Source organism: Manacus vitellinus, unplaced genomic scaffold (assembly GCF_001715985.3).
Source record: "Manacus vitellinus isolate BGI_N305 unplaced genomic scaffold, ASM171598v3 scaffold_85_pilon, whole genome shotgun sequence".
Lineage (NCBI taxonomy): Eukaryota > Metazoa > Chordata > Aves > Passeriformes > Pipridae > Manacus > Manacus vitellinus.
Window position 1 is genome coordinate 371,726 of NW_021940845.1, and position 10,799 is coordinate 382,524.

A 10,799-nucleotide genomic window follows, 5' to 3' on the forward strand; every position below is an offset into this window, starting at 1 on the left:
TGCTCCAAGCCCCATCCAACCTGGCCTTGGACACTTCCAGGGATGGGGCAGCCACAGCTTCTCTGGGCAACCTGTGCCAGGGCCTCCTCACCCTCCCAGGGAAGGATTCCTTCCCAATATCCCATCCAAATCCATGCTCCTCCAGCTTGTAGCCATTCCCTGCTCTCACACTGAGTTCCTCTTTTCTGGGTGAGTCCCGTGGAATTCAGGCAGCTGGAGAAGCAGAGTCCAGCCTTTGCAAGGCTGAGTCAATCAGAATTTCTTCCCACTATCCCATCTAACCCTGCCCTCCTTCAGCTTAAAGCCATTCCCCCTTGTCCTGTCACTCTGTGCCTCTGTAAAATGTAGGGGAGGGTAAAGATGGGAAGGATGGGGGGGCTGCTCCTGCAGGAATAAAGGATATTTCTGCATGTGGGGGTAGAAGGAAGCTGGTCTACTTTTCCCATGCATTGATAAAAATTGTCAAAGATGGACAAGGAGAGCGTCTTAATTTGGAAAAAAAGGGTCAGCACCTCCCAGACACCTACAGATCTCCCTGACAGCATCAGGGAATGACCTACCTTCAGAGTTCATGGGGTGATCCCACCACATCAAACTCAAAGGAGGGAGGGAGAATGGAAAATAGGGAGAACTAAAATGATAGAAGAATAAAAGATAACTAATAGAATAAAATCGAGTCCAACAAGAGGCTGTGGCACTGAACTTGGGAGGTCTGCCTTTGGCTGGAGCTGAATTGCCAGGTTTCAGGGCCCATCCCACACCTCTGCTGAGTGCAGCAGCAGCTCCCCCAGGGCACAGACTGTTTCAGTGCCACAGTTCCCATATTTTATTCCTGTGCCAAATCTCACCATTCCCTCACCTCACTGTGGAACTACAAGTGTTTATAACCAACCACCCATTAAACCAACAATACTCAATCAGTTCCTCTGAACCTCTCTGAGACCTCCTAAGCTTTACAGGACCCAGGCAGTGCCCTTTGTGTTTCCTCATTTCCCAGGTGGTGATCACATCCCAGGGCTGTGGTACTCCAGGGATTTGGTGGCCTAGGAGTCAGGAGATGGAATCACAGAATCCTGGAATATCCTGAGCTGGAAGGGACCCACAAGGATCACCCAGTCCAACTCTGGCCCTGCCCAGACACCCCAACAATCCCACCCTGTCCCTCAGAGCATTGTCCAAACCCTCCTAGAGCTCTGGCAGCCTTGGGGCCGTGCCCACTGCCTTGGGGAGCCTGGGCAGTGCCCAACCACCCTTTGGGGGAAGAACCTTTTCCTGAGAAAGGACAGGATATATCCAATCATGTCCTTTGCTAGAGACAGTTTCAAACTCCCCCTTTATACACCCTGGTCCTTCATCAGACATAACCAGCTCAGCTCCACAACATCCCATCAAAATGGAAATCCCATCTACAAGCACAGCTTCATCCAGAGTATTTTTTAGCACAAATGGCTCAGGGAACTATGTAGATAATCCCAATTTTGAGTCACAGCAGGCCTTGTGCCGTGCCTGTTTTACAGGCAATAGCTCGAGTTCTTGCCTTGCTGTGTGTTCTTCAAAAACATGTGGTTCCCATCCTCCAACCCTCTCCCACTTTTGGGCTCAGCTGGCGAATCCCACGGACACAGATGACCAAATAACCTGTGTATCTGCAGAAATGTGCTTCCCCAACCCATTGTGGTAGGTAATGGCAGGAACTGTCTGCCAGTAAATGGACCATTTGTGGGTGGGGAATCAGAGCTCTCAGTTCCTCACTGCCAGGGAGCAAAGCTGGAGGTTCCCTCTTGGTGTGAGCCTGAGCACACCCAACCCCAGGGAGCTGGGCTGTGGCAGGCACAGGGCAGCTGAAGGACAAAGAAAAGTTATTTATTCCCTCTTCCTTTCCACACTTTCCTCACTATTTAAATGTAGAAGCTTCAGAGCAGCAGGAGAGCTGGGCTGGGAGCAGCCAGGGCTCGGCAGGGCAGGTTCTGCTGCACATTCCCATCTCCAGGATAAGGGCAGGAATAAAGGGCTGCTGAGAGCACAGACTGCACTCCTTGGTCAGAGCTGGAACCTGGTGGATTCTGTGACCCAGCAGGTCCATCCTGCTCAGCAGAGAAGCTACACCAGGTCATGGCCATGGAACCTCTTCCACTTGGAGGAGGCTCATTGGAAAAGGACCTTTTCCTTATCACAGCAATTACTCAGAGTTAATTTTGAGACACTTGGGGTGGAAGCCAAGCATTAGCAAGGGGGGGACCCAACAAGCAGCAATCCCAGCCCTGTTGGGCCAGGAATTACAAGGCAACAAAGTCACTAATGGGGGGAGGCAATTCATGCAAGAAATTCTGAGGGGGAGGGAAGGGTAGGAGAGGATGGTGGAGAGCCCAGGGTGAAATCAAACTGGAGAAATCAATAACAGGAGAGGACAGAGGGGGGTGATGGGCCACAGGAAGAGATAAATTAAAGGCTTGCCCAGGTGTTATGATGGCTAGTGAGCAATAAATTAAATCAAAGAGGGCAACAGGGACGAGCAAGGCAGTGTGAAAAATTAATTAAGAGGAAGGGAGGCATAACCAAGGCATAAAACATGGGTGCTGCTGGAAAGATTAGAGGACCCAGACAATGAAGAGGCTTTGGAAAGTGTAATAAGAGCCAGGGCAGAGGCTGTAAAGGCTGTGAGGGTCAGACAAACAACACATATGCATTTTCAAGAGTCCAAGAAGTAAGAAGCCATTGGAGAAGAAGGGAAGCATCTCCCAGCCAGAGGCAGCATTGCCAGGGTGGGGGTGCTGACACACCAGGCTCCAATCCTTGGCTTTTGTGGCCAAAATGCAGCAAGATGTTGACTCCCCCCTCCTTCCTGCCAGTGGTTCCCTTCACCCACCCCTCCAGCCCTGTGCTGGTTTAAAGTAAACTGGTGGGAGAGATGAACCCAACTGGAGGGAGATTACAAGTCAGAGTTACCATCTACTAAAAAAAAAAAAAAAAGATTACAATAAATACAATGAGAGCAAACTGGTTTTAACCCCCAAAGCCAGATGCACAACCCAGCCCCCTGGCACAGGACCAGCACAGTGTTCCTTGGCCCCTGTGCTGAGCACCACGTGGGACCTGCTGCAGGGTGGGGGGGGTTTACCTGGGTGTCTTCCAGGTGTGTCTGCTGAGCCCCAGGGAAGGGGTGAGCAGGTCAGAGTGGAGCTGGCTGCCTCCAGGACTCCCCTCTGGCTCTCCAGAAGGAACCCACAGGCTCCCTGCAGCCTTCCCTGCAGGTATCCCCAGCTCCTGCTGCCCAGGGACACCAGGGGGGTGGGATGGGATCAGCTTTAGGGTCCCTTCCAACCCAAAGCAATTCTGTGATCCTGTGAAGTGATTCCACAAATATTTTCTGGCCCTTCAAGTCACAGGAGGGGAGAAAGAACGGGCCAAGCCTGGCTCACACCTGCCTTTAAAGCAGCTTTCTCTGAGATGAACAGGCTGCCTCAGTGCTAAGAGGATTATGAGCAGAGACACCTATGCCAGAGGAGGGAAGAAGGAATAATAAAAGCATTCAAAGCTATGACAAGGAAATGAAAAATAAAAGAAAGCAGCAAAAATTTGGGATGTAGCAGGAGGAGCTCAAGCAAGATCAGGGCACAAGGAACAGATTCAGAGCCACCCAACCAGAAGAAGCACAAGGACTTTCACAGGTCCCAGGGGACACTGGTCAGGCAGGGAATGCTTGTAAGGGAGGCAGGACAAGAGGTAATGGATAATTAACAACACTAGAGAAAGCTCAGAGGCCCAAAAACCTCTCTCTGCCTCAACAAAGTTCTCCTTGGCTTCTGAGCAGGACTGTAGGTAGCCAAGGGATAGTTTATGGCACCCCACAAGTAACAGGGAGCAGGTCCATTCTCATGGAAGCTGTAATGTAAAGAGAGGAAGAAAAGGGTGTATTTCTTATGGTTCTCTGCAACCCCCTGACAGGAGGGTGGAGCCAGGGGTGGGTTGGTCTCTTTTCTCAGGTAACAAGGGCAAGAGGAAACAGCCTCAAATTGTGCCAGGGAAGGTTTAGACTGGATCTTAGGGGAAATCTCCTCACTGAAAGGGTGGTCAGGCATTGGCACAGGCTGCCCAGGGCACTGGTGGAGTCCCCATCCCTGGAAGTGTTCATAAAACATGGGGATGTGGCACTTGGGGACAAGGGTTAGTGGTGGATCTGGCAGTGCTGGTCCACAGTTGGTCTCGATGATCTTCCAGGTCCCTCCCAACCTTAATGATTCCATGATTCTTTGAGGAGATGACCCAGGGGAGGTGAACAGGGAGCAGGCACCATGTCCTGGTTCCCAGCACGGCAAACCCAGCCTTTTAGGGAAAGATGTGGAGGAATGAAACAAGGTTTGATTATAAGGCTTTTCTCCAGGAAAAACAGGCAGGAGACCAAGGCTGTCATGGTCCCTGTTTGTCCCTGTCCTGTGAAGGGACTGGGAACAGCCCATGACCAAGTGCTTGCCTCAAAAAATCACAGGATCTCCTGAGCTGGAAGGGACCCACAGGATCATCCAGTCCAACTCCTGGCCCTGCACAGACACCCCAACAATCCCCCCCTGTCCCTCAGAGCATTGTCCAAACCCTCCTGGAGCTCTGGCAGCCTTGGGGCTGTGCCCACTGCCCTGGGGAGTCTCTGCAGAGCTCACCCACCAGGTGAAAGCTGGGGACCCACCTGGGTCCTCCAAGGTCACCCAGCACATCCCAAGGTCATCCTCACTGATCCACCAATCCTGCTTTTTTTTAATTGAACCCCCACTCTCAGGAAGAAATGAAAGGATTTGAGCAGAAAAAAACTCCCCACCCTACCTCATGTTCCACAGGGTGTGTGGCATCATCCCACACCCTCTGGATGTCCCAGCACACAGGGAAAGGGATCCAGCCCATCCTCTGCAGGCAGCACGAGGGCCCTCACATTACACACATCTTTTGTCACAGCACAGCCTGTGAAAGGTCAGTGCCTCAAGAAGCAGCACATCTGATAATGAAATGCTGCAGAAAGGGGATGGTAAAATAAGCAACTTTTTGGCTCATTTCCTGAAATCTCCTGTTCAGGCCGAGCTGGAAGCAAATCTCGGGCCTGGATTTCTATGGATGAAGGAATGTGGCCATGTCTCTGTTTGTCTTCTCTGCATTTCTTGCTAACCCTTATTTCTCTCCTTAAAAAGCCAGTAACAAAATCCATGCTCACATGTCACATCTGATGCATCTGCCAAGGTCAGAGCCATCAGATCCCATCAGGCACACGCCCATCCAGCCCTGCAAAGGGAGGCTGAGGGAAGATGTGCAAAGAGAGGTCTATTTTTGTATTTTCATTCTCAGGCTTCCCCTTGACTTCTGCTTTCTGACTCATGTTGCAGCTCCAGTGCTCAGGGATGCAGCCAGAAAGCAGGAGCTGGGCAGGGGAGGGCAGAGAGGAGGAGCAGCATGAGGAGTCCCCTGTCTCCTTCCCAGTGTCTGAGCAGCTCATGGAGCAGTGTCTGCATGGGCATAACACCAGCTCAAGCTGGAGCAGAAAGACTGTTCTCTTTTGGGCTGAGAACTGAGAAATTGCTGAGAACTGGGGAATTGCACCTGGTTTAGTGCTGGGTTAACAGCTGGACTTGATCTGAGAGGGCTTTTCCAACCTTCATGATTCTGTGATTGTAAACCCAGGCCCAGCTCCTCAACACTGACTGGAGGCCTGGATGGCCCAGCCAGCTGAGCAGGGGATCTGGGAAATTATGGAGAGAACTTGAACCTTGAGGCAGACACTGAAACGTGGCATTAAATCCTGTCCTCTGCCCTTTCCCTCCATTTAGTACTTCAGTGACTGGCTCTTGACAGGAGAGGCAGAAAACACCTTGCAGGTGATGGGGAGGACAAGACAAATGGTGAGGAGCTGGTGGTTCAGAAAGAGGTGAGAAGAACCCATCCCCAGTCCCTCTGGCCATGAGCCTGTTTCTCTAAGGATTTAAGGTGATAAATACAACCAGCCCCACTCCCACCATGAGCATTCCTTGAGCTCCTTCCAAGCTCCCTCCTGGTGGGTTCCTGTTCAATGAACACGTGGGATGTTCCTGTGAGACACCACTAACACCCAGGGCAGCTCCAACCTCCCCTCTGCAGCAACTCAGAAACTTCTCAGGTTTCATTCTGCAAACGTTTTCAGCCCAAGTTTGAGCACAGGAATTATCCCTCCACCAAGGCAGAAGGAAGGGCTCATGTCATCATCTGCCAGCTGGTGTTTACACAAGCAGGTATTTGGGAAAAGATTTGACACTTTCCATTCACACACTGCCTTAATCTGAATTAAGCTTCGAGTCTTGAGAACCTCTGAGAAACAGATATTTCAAAAAGCAAATCTGGAAATGAAAAGATAAAAAAAAAACCCCAAAAATCCCCCAATCAGATAATTTAAATCGATGTCACACGTCGAGAAGATCAAGATTTGCAGAAAACTGAGTGTTCATTATGAATGGCTTGCTCAGCTCTTAAGAGAATCAAACATTTTGGTTGATCACAGGAAGCCAGCTCAGCCCTAGAGATGAATTGTTGGCTCGGGAGGGTGTTATTAACCCGTGGTTTTCTTTGAGCGTGTTTTGATTGAATTTATAGGTTTAAAATTACAACGTGCTGCAGTTTCTCTGGTTTCTCAAGGTTTTACACCCCAAAGCAGGTACAGTGCAATGCACAGGATCGTGTCTGCTGTGTGAACACGGGGTTGATTTTCTGTTCAGCCTTGCTGACCTTAAACCACACCCAATACTCTGCTCTTCTCAGATACCAAGAGACACCTGAGTTACACAGCTTTTTACTCCATCAGCAGGAAGGAAGGTCCTGAGCAGGAGGGTCTGGCCATGGCCTGTCCTGCATCCATCACTTGGCATTTTTCCTATTGCTTTGGCAGAGCAGTTGAGAGCTTCAGACAATTAATTTGCTTATTTAAAGCCCAGGTAACCACAGAGACAGAGCCAGGAGGCTGTTAATGAAGGGTTAATTAGCATCTCCTCTTCCACTCGCTCACCCAGTGCCCATCTCTGAAGGCTCCAGTGTGAGGAAGGCAGTTCAGTGGGTCAGGACTTGGCTCTCACTGGAAAACCTGATCCTAGCTCAGAACAAAACCTGTTCCAGATGAACTGGATACTTGGGAACGTCCTCCAGCCAACCACTCAGTGTTGCACATTCCATTAGGTCACAGCCAGCACGGACATGGGCAATTCTTCCAGAGAGCTTAGAAAGGAGTTTCAACTGGCTCTTTGCATTTTTTCACAGTAGATAAAGGCTGGGGAGCATTAGCTTTGGAGGGAATTTCTGTTTGTGTCCTCCACACCGTGACCTCTGATGGTTTCTGATGGTTCAGAACACCTGTGGAGCCTCTGGAACGAATTCCAGCCTGACAGTGAGACAGGACCGAATTCCAACCTGAGAGTGAGACACAGGAGCGATTCCACTGCCTTGGGAAAGGCCTCTGAGGCACAGAGGGCAACTGAGTGCCACAGTTTGGCTGGTTTAGAGTGGATCCTGACCCCTGTGAGGTCCCTGTCCCACACCACACGCTGCAGCCCCTGCCCAGCTCTGCCCTCGCCGGGCACCGACACCTGCGACCTCCCCCTGACCCGCCAGCTCCTCTAAATTAAGAACCTCTTACATCCTTCCTTGGCCCACGGGGTGCTAAGAAGGTCACCACAGATCGTGGCTTAAAGGGCCACCAAGTGCCACCCTAATCCTGGCAGGACAGGAACTGCTGGAGCTCATAAACCACCTGAGCAGGTGATTAGAGTCGGGATTTATTTGTGCTCAGACACGAGGACGGCCCCTCTGGCACTGGGGTTCATCTCAGACACACACAAAACTTCAGCCATCCAGTGTTTGTTGAGGATGCTCCACGTCCTCTCATTATGGGACACTTGCAACCCTGCACTGATGGACTCAGTAACAGGTATTTTCATGACCTTCCCCTCATTGCTGGAATAATGGGCATTTTCATCAGCCCTCCTCCTCTACTCTCAGTGTTCTTCTCCAACTGCCTGAATGACAGATAATTCCACAGTTTTTACTGCACCTCCCAAGAAATAAGGACCTTCAACCTTTATCCTGTGTGCCACCAATAATTGGAGGGAGAAGGGAAAAATGAAAAAGCAAATAATCAACCAGCACAGCGTTCAGAGTTCAGGACTCCTGTGAAAGCGAAGAACTCACCAGATAAAAGACAGTTTCCTCCACTTCCAGTAAATTCCTTGTACAAAAAGAAGGCTCCACAGTTTAAAGCACTGTTTCATGTGCCAGCAGCCAAAACAAAACTTTTCAAAGTTTCTGGCAGTGTCCTTTTGTAAAAACGTTGTCAATAAATAAATCATGTATTTCTTCAACGCTGCTGAATCCTGTAATTTCATTTGCTGAGTTAAATCCTGGTCTATGGAATTAGGGCACAGTAGTTGTCTTATTCATGCAGAAAAGGGTTTTTAGCCAGTTCATTTGTTTAACATATCTGCATGCCAGAAATTTTTTGTCCTACTTTGTGTCAAAATACTCCCATTACCACCACAGGCAGATACACTAAGCTGGAGCAGGAAATGGTTCCAGACAAATCAGAAGCAAACCCAAGTTCCCTTTCTCCCTCAACTGCCTGATCTGGCTTTGGAAAAGTTCAGGTGAATCTTTACACCTCTGCCATTTGGAGTTTCTTGGATTAGACTTCCAAATCAGTAAGAAGTGTAAAACTCTTGGATTACTGTACAGGGTGTCTCCTGAGGTCCAGCACAGCTCCTGCCTGTGTGAGGAGAGGTTTTGCCTGATCACACTTTTATTTTCCCCCTCTTATATAAGTTCCCAAGGAAAAAAATCAATTGTGATACCAATTAAAACACCAGGACTGTAAAACCTGCTGAACTGGAAACTGAGGATTCCATCCCTGGAAGTGTCCAAGGCCAGGTTGGACGGGGCTTTGAACAACCTGGGCTGGTGGAAGGTGTCCCTGCCCATGGCAGGGGGTGGAACTGGATGGGCTTTAAGGTCCCTTCCAATCCAAACCATTTTGTTAATCTGTGATTCCTGTTTTTGTCCATCTGCCTGGGAACTGGAAGGGAAAGTTGCACTGTTGAAAACATTACACCAATCTATCTTCATGCCTGAAATCTTCATTCTCCCTGTGCTGAAGCAAACTCCAGGTTTTATTCACTTGAAGTCCTGCTGCTCCATTCTCCCCAGAACAAAACTCCCACCAGAGCAGACAGAGAGTTCCCAGCTCTGGTCCTCATGGACCTCACTGCTCAGGGAGCACAGCAAGTTTCCAACAGCCACAGTCACTCTGGATCAGTATTTCCCAACACTCAGGTCATGCTGTCACTGGAACTCATCCCTAAATCCTCTCCCACCCTTCCACAGAACCTCTTCTTCATAGAGGTGCTTTCAGCTCAGCCTACCTGGCCAAGCTGGATTTGGGGGATGTCCAGCCTCGTGTCCTGACAGTGCCATGTTTGTTGGCACCTGGGAGATGGCTCTCTTCCTAAACTGTGGCCTGAGGACACTGCTGCACCCTTTGGGGATGGGCAACTCCTCTGTCCTGAGCAAAGCACCAACAAACCCCAGTGTGCTGATGTCCAAGGAGATCCCCTGAGCCTGCTCCTGCCACCCCCTGTGCCAGCAGCTGCTCTGCTTGCCCTGTGCACAGGCAGAACCAGGGGTTGGACCAAGCTCTGGGCACCCTCTGTGCCCACCCCAAGCACAGTGTTCCCTGTGGGAAGCACTTCCACCCAGCTGCTCCTTGCAGCCCCTTGCTCTGGGACAGGCACAGCGAAGTCAGGAGCAGAGTCCACCTCTGGACTGCTCTAGACACTCACATTCACCTTCACCACAGCAAACTGCAAAGGTAACTTTGAGAAGCAACAGGACTCAGAAATGCAACCACACCGAAAGCCACCGTGTCCACAACGAGCCCAACCTGCCCTGCAGGGTGTACTTAAAGCAATCCTGTCTCTGTCACCAGCAGCACTGAGGGCAATGGCAGGTTCTCAGCAAATCCAGCAACCTCTGACTCCTTGAAGGCTCCCCGCAGGATGAGCCCACTGCCAGCAGGATCAGCACCTTCCGCCCCACTCCGGGACGAAGCCACTCGGGACAGCTCATCACCTCAGGCAAGGTGTCTGTGCCGCCCCAAATCCCACTGCTGAGTCCCCCAGCCACAAAACTGGGGATTGCAGGGATCTCTCCCATCACTCCTCACATCTAAAAGTACATCAAGATCCATTTACTTACCGGGACTGGCTGGCACTTGGGGTTTGTCAGTCCTCCCGTCACCGCTCCGGGAGCAGGCGCACAACCCCTCGACAGTCTCAGCCTCACCCTGCAAGAACCAGGACACAGAGGGATGGTAAGAGGATAATCCAGTACTTTCTAACCCTCAGCAGAGCAGGGAGTGTGGTGTTGGAAAGCAAAGCTGCTGGATGTCTGCAAAGATCAGAGCCGGGACTTTCCGAGCTAAGACTCTGAGCTGCTTAGCAGGGAGCTGGAAGGGGAGCAGACAGAGGTGGCTGTGTTTGCAGGGCTGAGCACTGGGAGAGCTGCTGGGGGTGGTTCAGGGCAGCTTGGGCACCAGAAATCCCACAAAAACTGCTACCTCAGGTTAATGCTGGCAGAGAACACGGAAATGGGCCGATGGAGGCAGGAATTTTTGGTCACGATGGCTGGGATTTACTCGGGGAAATGAGAGTTTCTTCAAACTGAAATATCCCACAGTAAAACCTTTTCGTGGTGTTATTTACTGTTTGGTTTTCTGTATGGAAAATGTGGTTTGAAACTGAAGGATTTGCTTT

At 50.5% G+C, this 10,799-nt stretch overlaps 1 protein-coding gene across 1 annotated transcript in view; it reads right to left on the reverse strand.

Moving 5' to 3' along the window:
* Positions 1 to 10,314, reverse strand: part of RALY (RALY heterogeneous nuclear ribonucleoprotein) — a 75,890-nt gene extending 65,576 nt beyond the window's left edge. Inside the window, exon 1 of the mRNA XM_008921095.4 lies at positions 10,243 to 10,314. The gene's annotated coding sequence lies outside the window, so the exon portion shown is untranslated. The remainder of the gene's footprint in view (positions 1 to 10,242) is intronic.
* Positions 10,315 to 10,799: the final 485 nt, after the last annotated feature.